Source organism: Narcine bancroftii, chromosome 3 (assembly GCF_036971445.1).
Source record: "Narcine bancroftii isolate sNarBan1 chromosome 3, sNarBan1.hap1, whole genome shotgun sequence".
Classification (NCBI taxonomy): domain Eukaryota; kingdom Metazoa; phylum Chordata; class Chondrichthyes; order Torpediniformes; family Narcinidae; genus Narcine; species Narcine bancroftii.
Window position 1 is genome coordinate 213,744,340 of NC_091471.1, and position 21,175 is coordinate 213,765,514.

General features: G+C 39.6%; 2 protein-coding genes across 16 annotated transcripts in view; one reads left to right on the forward strand and one right to left on the reverse strand.

Annotated features, from left to right (window-relative positions):
- The window catches only part of LOC138758108 (uncharacterized), a 69,852-nt gene extending 66,000 nt beyond the window's left edge, over positions 1-3,852 (forward strand). The window contains exon 3 of the mRNA XM_069926570.1: positions 3,773-3,852. The gene's annotated coding sequence lies outside the window, so the exon portion shown is untranslated. The remainder of the gene's footprint in view (positions 1-3,772) is intronic.
- The window catches only part of LOC138758107 (calcium/calmodulin-dependent protein kinase type II subunit delta), a 461,931-nt gene that overhangs the window by 377,288 nt on the left and 63,468 nt on the right, over positions 1-21,175 (reverse strand). The window lies entirely within an intron of this gene.

Consider the following 21,175-nt stretch of genomic DNA (forward strand, 5'->3'; position numbering starts at 1 on the left):
AATGGCTTTTTTCTACCTGTGGAAAGATGTTACTTCGTCCATGAAAAGAATGCACAAAGCACCAATGTGGCAAATACACAAGTACAGGCAGGCTTTTACAATGGTTCAACATCAAGAATGTCACATTAAATAGGAAGAATAATCCAAGTTCTGTCTGTTGATCACCACAGTGATTCATTGTAAAGTGTTCTGCATCAGAGTGCCAGCAGATACCTGTGGCCTAATGGTCAAGTGAAAAAAACATTGGGTCAAAGTGCTTCCAATGCTCACACAGTCTCCCTCCACACAAGTCAACACCCACTTGCTGCTTCAAGTCCCAATAGTCAGTCATACTGATTCTCAATTCACCGACTGGATTTCAAGATATGCAAAGAGAAAAAGATTAGTTGAGACAAATGTGAGTCCATTACAGTCTGAAACAGGTGAATTGATCATGGAGAACAAGAATTTGGCAAACCAATTGAATAACTACTTTAGTTCTGTCTTCACTAAGGAAAACAAATAATCTTAAGGAAATAGTAGGGGACCAAGGATCTAATGTGAGGGAAGGACTGAAGGAAATAAATGCAAGTCGAGAGGTTGTGTTAGGCAAATTGAAGGGATTAAAGGCAGATAAATCCCCAGAGCCCGATAGTCTGTATCCCAGAGTGCTTAAGGAAGTAGCCCAAGAAATAGTGGATGCATTAGTGGTGATTTTTCAAAACTCTAGATTCTTGATTAGTTCCTGAGGATTGGAGGGTGGGTAACATAACCCCACTTTTTAAGAAGTGAGGGAGTGAGAAAACAGGAAATTACAGATCAGTTAGCCTGACGTCGGTAGTGGGGAAAATGCTCGAGTCAGTTATTAAAGATGAGATTGCACCACATCTGGAAAGTAGTGATATCATCAGTCAGATGATTTTATGAAGAGAAAATCATGGCTGACAAATCTAATAGAATTTTTTGAGGATGTATCTAGTGGAGTGGATAAGGGAGAACCAGTGGATGTGGTATATCTGGACTTTCAGAAGGCTTTTGACAAAGTCCCGCACAGGAGATTAGTGTACGAACTTAAAGACACAGTATAGGAGGTATGGTATTGAGTTGGATAGAGAATTGGTTGATAGACAGGAAGCAAAGAGTAGGAATAAATGGGTTCTTTTCAGAATGGCTGGAGTGACTAGAGGGGTACCACAAGGCTCAGTGCTAGGTCCCCAGTTAAGTGCAATATATATCAACTACTTGGATGAAGGAATAGAGGGCATCATCTCCAAGTTTCAGAGCTGGACAGCAGGGTTAGCTGTGTAGAGGATGCTAAGAAGGTACAGGGTGACTTGGACAAGTTAGGCGAGTGGGCTAATGCATGATGCAATTTAATGCAGATAAATATGAAGTTATCCTACTTTGGAACCAAGAACAGGAGAGAAGATTATTACCTAAATGGTGTCTGATTAGGAAAAGGAGAGATGTAACAAGACCTGGGTGTCACTGTGTACCAGTCATTGAAAGTGGGCATGCAGGTACAGCAGGCAGTGAGGAAAGCAAATGGTATGTTGGCATTCATAGCAGGAGGATTCATAACAAGAATATTCAAGTACAGAAACAGAGGGATTCTACTGCAGTTGTACATGGCTCTGGTGAGACCACAGCTGGAGTATTGTGTACAGTTTTGGTCTCCTTATCTGAGGAAAGGCATTCTTACCATAGAGTGCAAAGAAGGTTCACTAGACTGATACCAGGGATGGCAGGACTTGCATATGAAGAAAGGCTGGATTGACTAGGCTTATACTTGTTGGAATTTCGAAGGTTGAAGGAGATCTTACAGAAACATATAAAATTCTTAAAGGATTGGCCAGGCTAGTTGCAAAAAAAGTTGTTTCTGATATTGGGGAGGGGGGGTGGAGAACCAGAACCAGGAGTCACAGTTTAAGGATAAGGGAAAGTCTTTTAGGACAGAGATGAGAAAAAAAATTCTCTCAGAGTGGAAAATCTATGGAATTCTTTGTCACATGAAGTAGATGAAGCCGGTTCCTTATCTATATTTAAAAGTGAGTTAGATTTGGCCCTTATGGCTAAGGGGATCAGGGGGTCTCCAAACTTTTCCAAAGTTCCATAGATTCCGGGGAGGTCCCTGAGGATTGGAGAGTGGCTGATGTGGTGCCGCTTTTTAAGAAAGGAGGGAGGGAGAAAACGGGAAATTATAGACCGGTTAGCCTGACATCAGTGGTGGGGAAGAAATTGGAGTCCATCATAAAAGGAGAAATAGCAGAACACTTAGTCAGTAATAATAGTATAAGGGCTAGTCAGCATGGATTCCTTAAGGGTAAGTCATGCTTGACTAACCTTCTGGAATTTTTTGAGGATGTGACAAAGAGGGTGGACTCAGGAAAGCCAGTGGATGTGGTGTATTTGGACTTCCAGAAGGCCTTTGATAAGGTACCGCACGGGAGTCTAGTGGCCAAGATCAGGGAGCATGGTATTGGAGGTAAGGTGCTGACATGGATAGGAAATTGGTTAAGAGATAGGAAACAAAGGGTTGGAGTGAATGGGTCTTTTTCAGAATGGCAGGATGTGATGAGTGGAGTGCCTCAGGGATCGGTGTTGGGTCCTCAGTTGTTTGTAGTTTATGTTGATGATTTGGATGAGGGGATTGTGAATAACATGAGCAAATTTGCAGATGACACTAAACTGGGTGGCGGTGTGGGGTGTGAGGAGGATGTAAGGAAAATGCAGAGGGACTTGGACAGGCTGGAGGAGTGGGCGGCTAAATGGAAGATGAATTTCAATGTGAACAAATGTGAGGTTATTTATTTTGGGGGAAGTAATTGGAAAGCTGAGTATTATTTAAATGGAGACAAGCTAGGGAGTGGGGAAGTGCAAATGGATCTGGGTGTACTTGTTCACCGGTCACTGAAGGCTAGCATGCAGGTTCAGAAAGCTGTGAAGAAGGCAAATGGAATGTTGGCTTTCATAAAGAGGGGATTGGAGTATAGGAACAGAGACGTCCTTCTGCAGTTATACAGGGCCCTGGTGAGACCCCACCTGGAGTATTGCATCCAGTTCTGGTCTCCAAACTTGAGGAAGGACATACTAGCTATAGAGGGTGTGCAGCGCAGATTTACAAGGTTAGTTCCAGGGATGGCAGGGTTGTCATATGCAGCAAGGCTAGAAAAACTGGACTTGTATCCATTGGAGTTTAGAAGGATGAGGGGGGACATGATTGAGGTATATAAAATCATCAGGGGGATAGACAAGGTGAAGTCTGATTACTTGTTCCCAATGATGGGGGAGATGAGGACTAGAGGGCATAGTTTAAGAATACAGGGTAGGCCCTTTAGGACGGAGATGAGAAAGCATTTTTTTACCCAGAGAAGTGTGAATCTGTGGAATGCTCTGCCACAGAGGGTGGTAGAGGCGGATTCGCTGACTATTTTCAAAAGAGAGTTAGATAAGACTCTTGTGGGTAACGGAGTTAAGGGTTATGGGGATAAGGCTGGAAAGGGGTACTGATGGTAATGATCAGCCATGATCTAAAATAGCGGTGCTGGCCCGACGGGCCAAATGGCCTATTCCAGCTCCTAATTGTCTATTGTCTATTGGTATGGGGAGAAAGCAGGTACTAGATACTGAGTAGATGATTAGCCATGATCAAAATGAATGGTGATATAGGCTTGAAGGGTCAAATGGCCTACTCCTAAACGTTTCTTCTGTGTTTCTATGCAACTTCTCACAATGGTGAGAAGAGTCACACACAATCCTACCTGAAAATATACCATTATTTCTTCATTACAAGGTCCAGCTCCAGGAACCCTCACCCAACAGCATTGTGAGGACAGCTTCAACAGAAGGACTGCAGTTTTTCAAGGGATTATCAACCCTGCTCAAGAGCATTTAGGTATTGAAAATAAAATGTGATTTTAGCAATGTCAATTACTGAATAATAAAATTTAAGAAGGCATACCTCTGTGTCTCCTAAAGCCACAATAACTTCCACCACAAAAATGGAAAGGCAAAACACTGTCATGTTACATAACCACACATCACAACATTGTTATTAATTTTTTAATTTATATCCAGGATAACAAAAAAAATGCGTCTCTTTAGCATCTTGTGCATTTGTGCAGTCATATGGTTTTATCGTGAAGTTGAGTATATAAAAGGCTTGAAACTATGCAAATTGATGTTATGGGAGAGGGGCATTGAATGGGGAACTGGGTTCTTTGCACAACTACCATTTGGTAGATGGCTAGGTCAAGGGTGAAAGTGTCTTTTGAACTGAGCTACATGGACGTAGACACAAAATTGAAACGAATCTCGCAAAATGATCACCTTTGGCTTCATCCTGAATGTTTTCCTCCTCATCAGCATTACGTTCAGTTCATCCTTCAGGTCAAAAAAACCTGTTTGTTAAAAACCATGCAAACTACATACTAAAATTGTTATGGAGAAATCAGTTTAAAGCTTCTTAAGGGATTTTTTTAAATTACTTTTTTGTTTTTAGAATGTGAGTATTGCTGGCAAAGCAATCATTTATTGCCTATCCCTAACAGATGTTGAAAATATGCTGAAGAGCTGCCATTTTAACTTGGTGTAAAATATCTCATGTTGGCACTCAGTCTTCTGGGGCAGTGATCTACAAGATTTAAACCCAAGGGTGATGAAGGAATAACAATACATTTGCAAGTCAATACTCTGTATGATTTGAAGTGGAATCTGAAAGTGGTAATGTTCTAGTGGGCCTATGCCCTTGAATAAGGTGTACACTGCAGCCAGAACTTGTTGGTAATCATGGATGGAGTGAATGTATAGTGTAGTGTAGTGGATGGGGTACCAATCAAGGGAGCCAATTTGACCTGGTTGGTATCATGCTTTTAAAATTTGTTGGACTTGCAGGCATTTGGTATTTTCTATCACACTCCTGATTTATACTTCATTTACAGATTTTGACACATGAAGCTAAGTCACTCATTTCTAATACCTGCTACTCTCCAAAGTATTTTTGTGACTGGACCAGTTAAGTTTCTGACCCATTTGAGTACCAGACGTTTAGTGGTATTTGGGCAATGATACACCAGGCTGTGACAAAGCATTCAGAATGTTACTTCAGGACTTCATTCTGAGTGTTTAACTGTGATCTGAGTGTTTAACTGAGGGGCAACTTTTTCCCCCCACTCAGAGGGTAGACTGACCTGGAACAAACTGCCAGAAGAAGCTAATGAAAATGTGGGTACAATTATAATGTTCAAAAGACATTTGGACAGATATGCAGAGAGGAATGGTTCAGAAGTATATAGATAAAATGGAGGTAAATGGTGGAGCCCAGAACACCAGCTTGGCTGGCACAGAGAAGTTGGGACAAAGTTAGATTCCATGATTGCATTTTACCAGGTGCACATAGTCACTAGACAGCAACTCTGCTTTAAGGTAGAGATTGGGGAAATGCATGGCTTCAGCACAAGAATGGAAGCTGCCCAGCACATACTTACTTAGAAATATAATTTAAAAATTCTGCAACTGTTTGACATTTATGTGTGAATGCATTTCATTATTAGTTTATGACATCCTGTATTTGTGGCAAACCATCCAAGCCCACAAAACCAAACACCTGATCTTACTGATAAGTTTCGTAGTAAACACTAATACAACTGTCAGCCTTGACAGAGGCAGGAATGAGTGTGTTCCAATTTGACAGGACTTAGAATCCCTTCAAAAGACCCCATGACTAACTCCCACCAGTAAACTACGTGCACCAGGCAGTGAAACAGCAAACTGCAGGTGTTTCTACAACCTCTGGACAACCCAACCCTTGGGGGAAAGTTGTATTTCTCCACTGATCCTTCTTCCATTAAAGCCTCAGATCAGTGAGCATCAAATTGTCACATGTCCAAATTCTCAAAGGTTCATCTGACAGAACACCACAATGTAGCGCCAACCTATATAAACCTACTCCACATCAATCAACCCTTCCCTCCCTTCCTGAAGACAGGCTCAGTTCCAAAATGTTGACTGCAGATTGATTACTTTCCATGGATGCCATGTTCCACCAGCACATTTGTGTATAGCACACAACTCTCCATAACATTTATATGCTTATACAAGGGTCTTTTAAATGCCCTTATTGAATCAGCCTCTGCCACTATCCCCAAGCACCCACTTTCTGAAGTCCCCCCTGAACTTTCTGCTGCTCACCCCAATGGATGTTTTGGTCGTTGCCCCCCCCACTGGGAAAAGTGTGCTGGCAGTCCACTTTATCTACACCTCTCAAAGTCATACACCTCCATTAATTTGTCTGTCATTCCCTGTTCCTCCAAAGTGAAAAACTCCAGCTCATTTTGCCTTTCTTCACAAGAAATATTCTCCCATCAAGGCAGTACCCTGGAAAATCTCCTGAGAGCTTGCACATCCTTCCTATGAAGCAATCAGTATTGAACACAATACCCCAAGTGTGATCTGACCAGAGTTTTATAGAACTTTAACATTACCTCATGACTCTTGAATTCATTCCCCTGACTAATAAAGGCAGCACATTATACACTTTCTTAACCACTATCAACTTGCATGACAAACTTGAGGGATCTATAGATATGACTCCAGGACCCCTCTGTTTCTCCACGCTGGTCATGATCCTGTGTTAACCTTTGTTCAATCTTCTAAAGTGTCTTCTAAATCTTTACACTATTCCAGATTGAACCCTATCTGCCACTTCTCTGCCCAACTCTGCATCCTTTATAATTTCAGACTATCTTTGCCACTGGCCTCAGCACACCCAACTTGTGTATCATCAACAATTGCACTGACCCACTCCTCTACTTTGTCATCTAAGCCATTTATATACAAAAAAGTCACACTAATCACCAACCTCCACACAGAAAATGCTCCATCTACTACTGCCCTCTGCCTTCTCTGGGCAAGCCAGTTCTGAATCCATACAGGAAAGTTTCTATGGATCCCATAATTTGTGATGTGAACTAACTACAGGAACCTTGTCAACACCATACTAAACTCTATATACATCACATTCTCTACCCAACGTTCATCAATTTCTTTTGACAACTTAGGAAAATCTCATTTTGGCTTGAGTCATGGCCTGCACGTCACAAAGCCCTGCTGACTAACCCTTATAAGACAATGCTTCTCCAAATGCTTGTAAATGGTGTCTTCAAGACTCCTCTCAATTCGCAAATCCAAATGGAGAGGGGAGATGTGGTTGCCCGACAAGGGATAAAGGGCAACTCAGGAAGGGGAGGGGATAGTGGGGTTAAAGAAATTTTAGATAGGAGAATAAGGGAATGTTTGATGTTTTATTAATGTTGTCTTATAAAGTGTTCAAAACAAGAAAGCAGAAATGGATAAGAAGGAAAGGTGATGATGAGGAAACGGAGAGGAAAGATAAACAAAGTATGAAATGGCTATGTTGAACTATATGACTTTAAATATTAATGGAATACATAACCAAATCAAAAGGAAGAAACTGCTAAATTTACTGAAAAAAGAAAAAATTGATATACCATTCGTGCAAGAAACACATTTAACTGAAATGGAGCACAAGAAATTAAAGAGAGATTGGGTAGGGCATGTAACAGCAGCGTCATATAATTCAAAAGCTAGAGGAGTAGCTATATTAATCAGTAAAAATGTACCAATTAAAATAGAAGAAATAATAGATCCAGCAGGGAGATATGTAATGATAAAATGTCAGATATATTCGGAGTTTTGGAATTTACTTAATGTATATTCACCTAACGAAGATCAAAAATTTATGCAAGATATTTTTTTGAAGATAGCAGACACGCAAGGGAACATAACCTTAATTTGGATTCAAACATGGATAAAACTGGGAAAAAAATTAACAGAAAGAACAAAGTAACCAAATTTATAATTAAATCGATGCAAGAAATGCAACTTTTGGATATATGGAGGAAACAACACCCAAAGGAAAAGGAATATTCATATTATTCGGGTAGACATAAAACATACTCAAGAATAGACCTATTCCTGTTATCAGCTCGTATGCAAGACAGAGTAAGAAAAACAGAATATAAAGCTAGAATATTATCAGACCAATCACCCCTGATATTGACAATAGAGTTAGAGAACATCCCTCCAAGAATGTATAGATGGAGATTAAACTCCATGCTACTTAAAAGGCAGGATTTTAGAGAATTATTTGAAAGACAAATTAAAATGTACTTTGAAATAAATACGGAATCAGTGAAAGATAAGTTTATACTATGGGACGCAATGAAAGCGTTCATCAGAGGGCAAATAATAAGTTATGTAACCAAGATGAAGAAGGACTACAATCAGGAAACAGAGCAGATGGAAAGGGAAATAGTAAATATAGAAAAAGAATTAGCAATGAAGGAAGACATAACTAAAAGAAGAGAATTGGCAGATAAAAAAATAAAATATGAAACACTACAAACATATAAGGTGGAGAAGAACATAATGAAGACAAAACATAAATATTATGAACTAGGAGAAAAAACGCACAAAATTCTAGCATGGCAGCTTAAGACAGAACAAACTAAGAGAATGGTATTGGCATCAAGGAAAAAAGACAAACAAATCACATATAATCCAACGGAGATCAAGGAAAACTTCAGAGAATTTTACGAACAATTATACCAAACTGAAAACGAAGGGAAAGAAGACAAAATAGACAAATTTTTAACTAAAATTGAACTACCAAAATTATAAATAGAGGAACAAAATAAATTAACAGAACCATTTGAAATAGTAGAAATACAAGAGATAATAAAAAAAACTACCAAATAATAAAACACCAGGAGACGATGGATTTCCAATAGAATTCTATAAAACATTTAAAGATTTATTAATTCCTCCCCTCCTGGAAGTAATCAACCAGATTGATAAAACACAAAGCTTACCAGATTCATGCAAAACAGCAATAATTACAGTAATACCAAAGACAGGGAAAGATCCACTTGCACCAGTGTCATATAGACCAATATCTTTACTTAACACAGATTATAAGATAATAGCTAAACTATTAGCAAACAGAATAGCTGACTATGTACCAAAAATAGTAAATCTAGACAAAACTGTATTTATTAAAAAAAGACGAACAACAGACAATATTTGTAAATTTTTTAACCTAATTCATGCAGTAGAAGGAAGTAAAGCTCCAACAGTAGCAGTTGCTTTAGACGCAGAGAAGGCCTTTGACAGAGTAGAATGGAATTATTTATTCAAAGTATTACAAAAATTCAGTTTACCAGAGAAATATATTAATTGGATTAAAGCATTATATAAGGGGCCATTGGGAAAAATGACAGTAAATGGATATAATCAAAGCAATTTAACTTAAGCAGATCAACAAGGCAGGGTTGCCCACTATCACCCTTATTGTTCGCGTTAGCTATAGAACCACTAGCAGAATTGATAAGAACGGAAAATAAAATAAAAGGGATAAAAATAAAAGATAAGGAATATAAAATCAGTTTATTTGCAGATGACGTGATAGTATACTTAACAGAACCAGAAATATCAATAAAAGAATTACATAAGAAATTGAAGGAATATGGAGAAGTGTCAGGTTACAAGATTAACGCAAATAAAAGTGAAGCAATGCCAATGAATAATGCGGATTTCTCAAAATTTAAGAAAGAATCACCATTCAGATGGCAAATGCAAGCAATACAATACCTAGGTATACAAATAAATAAAAACCTCGGCCATCTATATAAACTCAATTATTATCCACTAATGAAAAAATTACAGGACGACTTAGAGCATTGGAAAGACTTCACACTAACACTAATAGGAAGGATAAACTGTATTAAAATGAACATTTTCCCAAGGATACAATACCTATTTCAGGCATTGCCAATACACTTGACGGAGAAATTCTTCAAGGAGTTAAAGAAAATAATAAGGAAATTTTTATGGAAAGGGGGGAAATCGAGGATAGCACTAGATAAATTAACAGAATGGTATAAACAAGGAGGCTTACAACTACCAAACTTTAAAAATTATTATAGAGCCGCACAATTAAGATACCTATCAGATTTTTATCAAACAAGGGAAAAGCCAGATTGGACTAGATTAGAATTAGATAAAATAGGGGAGAAGATACCGGAACATATATTATATAAATGGGATGAAAAATTGGTACAACGTAGGAATTCTCCAGTATTACATCATCTGCTCAATATTTGGAAGAAGATTCATGTAGAAAGGAATAAAACAAATTACCAATTACTAAAACTAATACTGATGCAAAATCAGCTAATCCCTTTTACAATAGATAACCTTTCCTTTAGAGAATGGGAGAAAGAAGGGATCAAAAGAATAGAAAATTGCTTTTCAGGAAATAAATTACTATCCTTTGAACAAATGAAGGATAAATATAACTCAAGATACAGTGTTGGCATACTACCAACTGAAATCCTACTTGAAGGACAAATTGGGAAGCAGTCTGAGGTTACCAGAGGAAAGTAATTTTGAATATGTGATTACAGACACAATGATAATCAAAAAATTTATAACAAATATGTATATTAAACTGCAAGAAAAGGAGAATGAGGAAACAAATGGTAAAACTAAACAAAAATGGGAACAAGATTTAAACAAAGATAAAGAAGGAAGCATGGGAGAAGTTATGCTCTGGAACTATGAGAAATACAATAAACACGAGGTTACGTATGATACAATATAACTGGATACACAGGCTATACATTACACCTCAAAAGTTAAATAAATGGGACCCAACAGTATCTGACAGATGTTTTCGATGTAAAAAGGAAATGGGAACAACAATTCATGCAATTTGGACATGTGAGAAAGTAAAAAAAATTTTGGGAAGATCTAAACCAGATATTAAATAAAATCACAAAAAGCAATATACCAAAAAACCCAAAGATCTTCCTCCTAAGTAACATAAAAAACAAAGAATTTGGACTTGATTTGGATGGTGCACAGAAAAGATTTGTTAGGATAGCCCTAGCTGTAGCAAAAAAATGTATTATGGTCACCCTGGAAATTAGAAGATAACTTGAGAATACACAATGGTATATAGAAATGAATAAATGTATTCCACTAGAAAAAATAACATAATTTAAGAAATAATATTACAATATTTAAAAAATATGGGAGCCATACATGAAACACAGTAGAGAAAACCTACCGGGGACATCTACCACCTAAAACGACAGAAGGAGAAGGAAATGAAAAGAATTGACTCAGTGGAATTTCTTGTTTATTTTTATTGAGTGACAACATTGTTTGACGGGTTTAATGTATCTTAGATTCTGAACTTTACATGAATGGGAGGGGAGGTAGGGAGGGTGGAATGGGAGGGGGGGGGGAGAAAACGACACTGTATATATTTGAAAAGGAAAATGTATGCATCTTGATCAATGTGGTTTATAGTGTGAAAAATAAAAAAATTTTAAAAAGAATCCTCTCCAATCATTTGCCCACCACTGATGCAACACTCACTCATCTGCAGTTCCCAGCATTCTCCCCATAACCTTTCTTGAACAAGTCAACTCTCTTTACCATCTTTTAATCATCCGCTACCACTCCTCTGGCCAGCGAACATGCAAAGATCAAGATCAACATAAGCAATCTCTTCCTTCGTTTCCCTTTAAAACTCAGTATATATCCCATCTGGTTTGGGGACTTGTTTATCATAATGCTTTTCACAAGCTCCTGTCCATTTGCCTATTTTATGCTAACCTCACATTGATCCCACTCCCTGGTAAACAATGAAGCAAGTCTTTCTTGAGGATCTCCCTCAACTCCTCCACTCATTATCCCTGAGCTGTCCTATCCCCTTTCTCGTCACCCTCTTGTTCTTAGGTGTAGAATGCCTTGGGATATTCCTTATTCCTCTTTGCCTTCTCACATCCCCTTCTATGTCTCCTAAATCCATTTACAAGTTCCTTCCTGAGCCCTCCCTAAATTTTGCCTCCTAAACATTATGTATGGTCCCTTCTTCTTCTTGACTAACTGTTCCACATCTCATCAACCAGGATTCCTTTGCCCCAATTATCCTTGCCTTGACTCAGTGGGTCAAACTGAGAGCCTTGAGCAAGTGTTCCTCTACATCCTGTGGAAGTCTCCAAAATTGGGGATGACATCTCCCTGCTATTTAAAATAACCCCTAAGCAAACTACGGTATCTATTTATTTATTTTTACATAAACAGTAGGTATGTAGTACTGAACTATGAATAGTTTTTTGGCATATTTAATTCCATCTCAGAACCCTCAATTATTGCTACATTGTCTTTCTTGAACTTGGGAGTTCCAGGTAGTGTGGGATAACATTAGATCTGTAAATTGCATTTTAACCCAATGCCAGCAACTCCATATCTGAAATATGAACATTTTGAAACTGTTGTCCCACCTCTTGGAAGATAGTAACATGCCTCAACAACTACCACCCCATGGCACTGACCATTATTATGAAATGCTTTGAGCATTTGAGATGGAATGCTTCAAAGTGCACCTCCCAAAGACTCTGGACTTATTTTAATTCACCAATAAAAGAAACCGTTCCACTGTTGATTCTATTGCCTTGTCCCTCCACTCAATCTTGATCTACCTAAAGTGCCACTGTAAATGCCAGGCTGCTGTTCATTGATTTCAGCTCGGAGTTTAATACCATCATTCCTCAGAAGCTGGTGGAGAACCTGTTCTCACTGAGACTCAACACCTTTCTCTGTAACTGGATTCTGAAGTCCCTAACAGAAAGACTACTCTGTCCAAGTCAGTAGCAGTATATTGAGCACTATCACACTGAAAACTGGCACATCAAGTTTGTGAGCTCAGCCCACACCTATTCATGCTACTGACTGACAACTCCATCGCCGGATCCAGCTCCAACAGTCATGAACTTAGCAGATGACTGACAATAGGTGGCCTCATAAGCAACAACGATGAGTAGCGCTAAAGAGGTGCAAAATCTCATATGGTGCGAGAATAAACCGGAGTCTCAACGTGGACAAGAAAGGAGATGACTGTCAATTTCAGGAGGACTAGAACAACCACCCTCCACCACGCATTAATAGCTCAGTATTGGAGAGAGCAGAGAGCACCAACTTAGAGTCCACTTTAGAAGTGCCCTATCCTGGACAAACAGCATCTCCTCGCTTGTCCAGAAGGTGCAACACCAATGACCAATGCACTTCCCAAGAAGACTGAGGTGGGCAAGGCTACCAGCCACCAACCCGCCAGGTTTCTATAGGAGTCCTCTCGAGAGCATCTAAGCTGGCTGCATCAGTGTGGTACAGTTGTTTAGAGCATTGGATCAGAGGTCAATCCACAGGATCACAAGTGCAGCAGAGAGGATAAATTGGGTCCCCTCCCCACCCCCACTCAATGTGATCTACCTGGATTTCCATTTAAAGGAAACTCGCAAAATCGTTGAAGACACCCACCACCACCATCCACACATTTTTCAGCTACTACTGTCTGGAAAGAGATACAGGTGTATGAGAGCCTAGAACCACCAGGCTGAGAAACAGCTTCACACAGGCAGAGACTACTTAATAACTGATGAAATGCTCATACAAACCCCCTGATACCCTACTATTTATTCATAATGGCTTCTTTGACGTTTATGCAAATATACAGTGTCCTTCATAATGTTTGGGATAAAGACAATTTTTTTCCTTTATTTGCCTCTATGCACCAGTTTTAAATGTATAATTAAACAGTACATGTGATTAAAGTGCACATTCCAGATTTTATTCAAGGTTATTTGTATACATTTTGGTTTGAACTTGTACAAATTATAACATAGTTCCCCCATTCCAGGGCATCATGTTTGGGTAATTTGGCTTCATATGAGTTTGTGAGTACTCAGATATGTAAAATTGCCTCATTGGTGCATGTACAAGAGAGCGAGGTTTGCTTCTAAGTTTTTGATCACCTTTGGAGTCGGTAGTTGCCAATTTTCAACACGAGGACCAGAGTTGGGACAATGAAAGTCAAAGAAGCCATTATGAGCCTGAAAAACAAGAATAAAAATTGTAAGATATATCACCCATACCTTAGGATGTTTGGAGCATCATTAAGATTGTACTAGTGAGCTCAGTAATCATAAAGGGACTGGGAGGTAAAGGAAGATCTCCACTGCTGATGACCGAATTCTCATCATAATGAAGAAAAATTCCAAAACGTCTGTCTGACAGATCAGAAACACTCTTCAGGAGGCAGGTGTGGATGTGTCAATAATTACTGTCTACAGAAGACTTAATGAACAGAAATAGAGGCTACACTGCCAATGCAAACCACCAGTTAGCCACAGAAGCAGGGTGGCCAGATTACAGTTTGCCAAGAACTATTTAAAAGAGCCTGTAAAAAGGTCTTGTGAACAGATGAGAACAAGATTAATCTACATCAGTAACGGCAAGAGCAAAGAGTGAAGACGTAAAGGAACTGCTCAAGATCCAAAGCACACCACCTCATCTGTGAACCATGGTTTGGAGGGTTGGTTTGGGAGGGGGGGGGGGGAGATGTTAGGGCCAGGGAATGTATGGCTGCTATAGGTAGTGGCACACTTTTCATTGATGATGTGACTGCTGATGGCAATTGCAAAATTAATTCTGAGGTGTTTTGAAGCATCTCATCAGCTCAAATTCAAGCAAATGTCTCCAACTCATTGGAGGGCACTTCATCCTACAGCAGGTCAACAATTCCAAACCAAGATAAAAACTGTAAAATTCTTCAATGGCCAAGTTAGTCACCAGATCTAAATCCAATTGTGTATGCCTTCCACATGCTGAAGACAAAACATAAGGGGACAAGCCCCCAAAACAACCAGGAGCTGAAGGAGACTGCAGTAGAGGCAGCTCTTGAGAGAACTCCTGTAGACACTTGATGGGCTGGTGGCCGATAGCCTTGCCCACCTCAATCTTCTCGGGAAATGCATCATCAGAGAAGATGCCTACCACCTGGTGATGTCTATGAATCATGGACTTCAATCAGTCATTGCATGCAAGGGATATTCAACCAAGTACTAAATATGACTAATCTACATTTCCTTGCTATGTCCCAAACATTATAGTGCCCTAAAATGTGGGAAATATGTACAAGTTCTGCAATTTCTACACTGTCAAACCAAAATGCGTACAAATACCCTTGAAGTAAATCTGGAATGTGCACTTTAATAATCACTTGTGAACTTTTTGATTACAAATGTCAAGAGCATAGGGGCAAATAAAAGAAAAAAAGGTCTGTCCCAAACAATATGAAGGGCACTGTACATACTGCATATTCATCACATGTCTGTCTGTATGTTATTGCACTGAGGATGTTGTTTCATAGGATTGTATTTGTATATTCAGATGACAAAAAACTTCAAACTTGATGCTTCATTTCTGGAGTCACTTAAGCAACTTAATTAGGATGTATTTGCATTTTTCTACAATTTCAACCTGACTGCTATTCAAAGTGCAAGAACAACTATGTTAAAATATTTCTAAATGTTATTACAAAACATGAACAATGTGATTTTTATACACTTAATACAAAACATAGCTTCAACTGTGCACATGCAATCTTGTAACTTCATTTAGGATTATGTGGCATAATAAGAAGCTGCTGCAGGGAAATGGGAAGCATTTAAATCAGATTTCCAAGTTGTTGGAAGGCAAAGAAAGAAGGAGCAACAAGATCATACAATTTGATAACAAGTGGAGAAAAAAATACAGCAATTTGGCAAGATAGAAAAAAAGATCATCCACGAGGGACAAAACAGCAAGCAGGCATTGACAGCAATGAATATTCATAGCGGCACAGCACAACGCTATTACAGCGCCAAGAACCAGAATTCTAATCCAGCGCTCTGCAACTGTGTTTGCTCTGGTTTCCTCCAGGTGCTCCAGCTTCCTCCCACCATTGAAAATGTATGGGAGTTGTAGGTTAATTGGGGCATTTGGGCAACAAGGGCTAATGGTCTAGAAGGGCCCTATTACAGTGCAATATGTCCAAATTAAAATTGAATTAAAAGTTTAAAATAATAAAATCTTCACATGAACTTTGAGCTCAATCATACCCAGACCTCCAAATCACTTCTCAGCCTTGAGACTTGGACAGCTTAGGAGAGTGGGCAAAGAAATGGTAGATGAGATACAATGTTGAGAAATGTATGGTTGTACATTTTGGAAGAGGCAATAAACAGGCAGATTATTATTTGGATGGTGAGAAAATTCAAAATTCAGAAGTGCAAAGGGAATCGGGGTCCTCATGTAGGATAATCTGAAGGCTGACCACCAGGTTGGATTGGCAGTAAAGACAGTGAATGCTATGTTGGCATTCATTTCAAAAGGAATAGAGTACAAGAGTAGAGGTGTTGATGAGGCTCTATGGGGCACTGATGAGACCTCATTTGGAGTACTGTGTCCAGTTTTGGGTCCCTTATCTTGGAAGGGATATAATGATGTTGGAGAGACAGTCCAGAAAAGATTTACCATAATGGGAACATTTATTAGCTCTTGGACTGTATTCATTGGAGTAAAGAAGAATGAGAGGGGATCTCAGAAACATTTTGAATGCTGTAAGGATTGGACAGAGTAGCTGTGAATGTTTCCCCTGGTGGGTGAATCCAGGACAAGAGGGCACAGGCTTAGAATTAGAAGGTACCCATTTAAATCAGATGAGGAGAAATTTCTTTCAGCAGAGGGTTGTGGATTTGTGGAATTCATTGCCACATACAGCTGTGGAGGTCGAATCATTGGGGGAGTTTAAGGGGGAGATCGATAGGTATCCAATTAGACAGAGTATTAAGGGATATGGGGAAAAGGCCGGAAACTATGTGAGAATAGTTTACCTCAGGGCAGACATGATGGGCCAAATAGCCTACCTCTGTTCCTTTATCCTGCGATCTTGTGATACTTCATTGACACTTGTGGCTGCTACGCAGCCACAGTCCAGCGATTGGTCATTCCATGAGGAACTGCTGACTGTGTAATAAATTGGCTACAGAAAGTATGGTGTTGCCATAAATGAACCAGCATCTCAGTTTTCAAATACCTGATGATTAAAAGTGTTTAGTAACAATTGAAAGTCAATTGCATTAAATTTTATTTTAAACTCATTCAAAATGTACAGGGGTTTCTGGTTAATTGGGTATATTTGGGCAGCGTGGGCTCATGGGCCAGAAGGGCCTGTTACCATACTGTATGTCTAAATAAAGGAAAAATACATTTTAATTTTTTTTTAAAACCTCTTACCTCCACTTACTTTCTAATGGGTTAGCAAATCCATTTAAATGAAAGGGGCCACACCCAATCTGCTCATTTCAGACTGGATTGCCCCCCCCCACCTTGGATCAGTAATTAATGGCATATCCCTGATCTTGTTCATAGGGAACTAACTATAAGGTGCATATGCATCTCATTCTGATCTGCAATTCATTCAATAGTTCATCACTGTGATACTTGGATACAGACACTGGAACAAGTTGACATGCACACACACAGCACCTTTCAAAAGTTTCTTACTGAACATCTGACAAGCTAGAAGTGATCCAGTCCAGCACCAAACAAAATTTGCCACTAAGTGTCATGAGGTAGTATTCAAAATAGGAAACAATCTTGGGCATAAAGCAAGAGAGCTGGATGATACAGCTGCCAACAGTGAAGCAAATGGCATCAGTTAAAGCAGAGGCAGACAGAATTCGGCAAGCTTAACATCTAGAAAATTTTGAGGTGGTAAGAGAATTATTGTCAGAAGCTCGTTGGTATGACACATACTGCTGTGGGAAATTTCTTAACTGAATTATTTGATAATGTTTTCAATCCTAAGCTTACAAACTTAAAAACACAATCGATTTCAATTAAAATGTCATCATCTTTAAATCAAGACAAAAATGACATTGGCCTCGAGCTCAATTAAACGAACATAAATTTTGATCATGACTATGCTGGAAAAAACTGCTTATATCCAAAACATTTTTACAAAGACCATCTCTTAGAAAAATAAATGCAAAGAACCTGAGCAAAAAGTGTCCTAAGATCAAAATAACTTTCTTATTCATTCTACCTTGCTAAATGCAAGTTCCCTGCATAACAAGGACTGTGCATTTTAAAAGTAATCATTAGGCAAGGTGCCCAAAGCACACAGTAACCTGCTGGAATTTTGGATCTAAAATTGGCTCATTGGCAGGAAGCAAAAGACAATTGTTAGCAGGTGTATGGAAGGCTGCTAGTATGGAGGATCCAAAGGGCTCAGTGTATTTTAATAATTTAGACTTAAATTTGGGTTCATTCCATCTGCAGTGGTGAAAATGCATGTTGATCATTATATACAGGCTTGGTTTCCCTACCCATGGATAAACTTTTAACAGAGGAAATGTTACAAAACCTGACTGGATTAATTCTTGGGATAAGGAGATTGTCCTTCAAGAACAGGTCAATGATACAACATCTACACATTCCAGAATTGAAAAGAATTCCAGGCAATCCCATTAAAACATACAAAATTCTGGAAGGGCACAGATAGGTTTCCTCTAGCCATGGTGGATACAACTAGAATTCAGAGTCTCCAAACAAGGCATTGGCCAACCAAAACTAAGATGAGAATTCCTTCACCCAGTGAGAAGTGAATTTTCTACCCAAAAGGGTTCCAGATTGCCAGTTGCTGAGTTACAGAAACCAATAGATTTTTAAATACAAAGGGAATTAGATATAGGTTTGTACAGGGAAATTATGCTGTGTTAAGAGATCATCCATGAGCACAATGAATGGTGGAGTAGCTGCGAGGAACCCGATGACCTTTATCTACTTATATTTTTAATGCTCTTGGTTATGGTAAAAGTTTCCAGCAGCAGTGACGAAAAAGTCCCATTTTATTGATAATGAGGAAAGACTTGGACTGCAGGCAGAAAGTGGCAAATTGAATTTAACCCACAGAAATGAGGGGTTGCATTTTGGGGTGTGCAAAAAGGCAAGGAAACGTCAAATATATGATGGGATAATAACAGGGAGGAAGAACAGAGGGATTTGTTTCCATGGCTCTTAAAGTAGCTAAAGAAGTTTTGCACAATGCTTTCTTTCATTAGCCAAAGCACAGAGTTTAAAACAAGTTGTGCTACAGATATATACAGCACAAATTGGACCACAGCTTAAGCAGTGTATAAAGTTCACATGCCTAGCTTATAACAAAGATAGGATCACATTGGAGATCAAAGATTTATGAGAATGTTCCTATGAATGGAAGATGTTGGCTCTATGGAAAGATTAGATCGGCTGAGACTGCTTCCTTTGGATCAGTGTAATCAGATTGAAGAGAACAAATCAACTTTTTTTTCCAGCAAAAGGGAACTGGAACAAGATGCACAAGACCAGGACATTTTAAGAAGTTGAGAGGAAGCAGTGGAGTGAGTGGGCTAAAGTTAAGAATGGTGAGTTGAGACAGAGCGAGAAGTAGTGATGAGGGATTTAATAGCTAGAGCTGTTATAGAAGGTTGAAACTAATTTGGCAGGGGATACAGAGAAGATGGTGGTAAGGATGATGTAACGAGTTTGTGAAGGAAAACGAGGTAGTGGAATCAGTTGGACAGTTTGAAATGTGTCTATTTCAATGCAAGGAAAATTAGGAACAAGGTAAATTAACTTGAGAGCACAGATAGTAAGTGAAATTACAATGTAATGGCTGTTACAAAGAGCTGGGTAACATAAGGACAGGATTGGCTGATGCAGATATTGGGGTTTAGATGTTTCAAAAGGGATACGATACGATTGGTGGGGGGTAAAATGGGTGTGGGGAGGCTGAGTAGCATTGCTAATCAGGGGGACAGTATCACAGCTGTAGAAAGGGAGGACATTGTGCAGGGATTGTACATGGAGTTATACTGAGTGGAAGTCAAACAAAGTGATCGCTATTGGGAGTAGTCTACAGGCCCCCAAATAGCCCTCAGGACACTGAGGAGCAGATATTTACGCAGATTTTGGAATGGTGCAAGAATAACAGGGCTGTTGTTACTAGAGACTTCAATTGCCATAATATTTACTGGAACCTCCTAACTTCAAGAGGGATAGAGGAGGCAGAATTTGTCAGGTGTGTCCAAGGATTCCTGACAAAGTAAGTGAACCACCTGAGTACAGTAGAGGCCACACTGGATCTAGTACTGAGTAATGAACCTGGTCAGGTAGCAAACCTTGAAGAGGGGAGCTTTCAGTGAAAGTGACCACAGCTCCTTGATCTTTAGCAGGGGCATGGACAAGGTTAGGAACAGACTAAATGGTAAAGTGTTTAATTGGGGAAGGCATAACTACGATGGGATTGGGCAGAAACCAGGGAGAGTAAATTCAGAACAGATGTTCTCAGGGAAAAGCACAGTAGTTCTGTGGAAAATATTTAGGGACCACTAGTGTGGGGCTCTGGATAGGTCTGCCCCACTGAGACAAGGAAAAAATGGAAGGACAAGGGAACAGTGGCTGACAAAAGAGATGAGACGGTTAGTTAAGAGGAAGAAAGAAGCATACAAAATTTAGGAAGCAAGAGTCAGGAAGGGATCTTGAGAATTATATGGTAGCCAAGAAGAAACTCAAGGATTTAGGAGAGCCAGAAGGGGTCACGAGAAGATCTTGGCAAGTAGGATTATAGGAAAACCGTCACACATTCTATGCATATGCGAAGAACAGGAGGATAACTGGAGTGAAGATAAGACTGGTTGAGGATAAAGAAGGAAACATGTGCCTGGAGGCAGAGGAGGGAGGGGAAGTCTTAAATGAAAACCTTCTTTGGTGTTCACCAGAGAGAGTGACCTTGGTCAACATGAGGTCATTAATAGAACAGGCCTATGTGCTAGAGGATGTTGACATAAAGAGAAAGTACAGTAAGTTTCCGGTTATCCAAAAAGCTCAAGACTGGACATTTTTCAGTTAAATGTATTTTTCAGATAACTGAATAATAGCTAAGCAGCCCAGCAGCATCAGCAAAATACTGGTTTTGGCCTTTGCCGGTCCCTGAACCTGCCCGGGAGCCTGAGGTACCCAACATCTCCCCACTGCCGTTGCTGCCCAGGAGCCTGAGGTCCATACTCCTGCTGCCGTTGTCTTCCCATCACTATCACCAATGCTGCCTGGGAGCCTGCCCCACTTCTGCTGCTGACACCAATCCCCACTCCTGCCGCCATCACCGATCCCCTCGCTCCTGCCCAAGATCACAAGTCCCCTCTCCTGCTGCCGTAACTGATCCCCGCTCCTGTCTGGGAGCCAG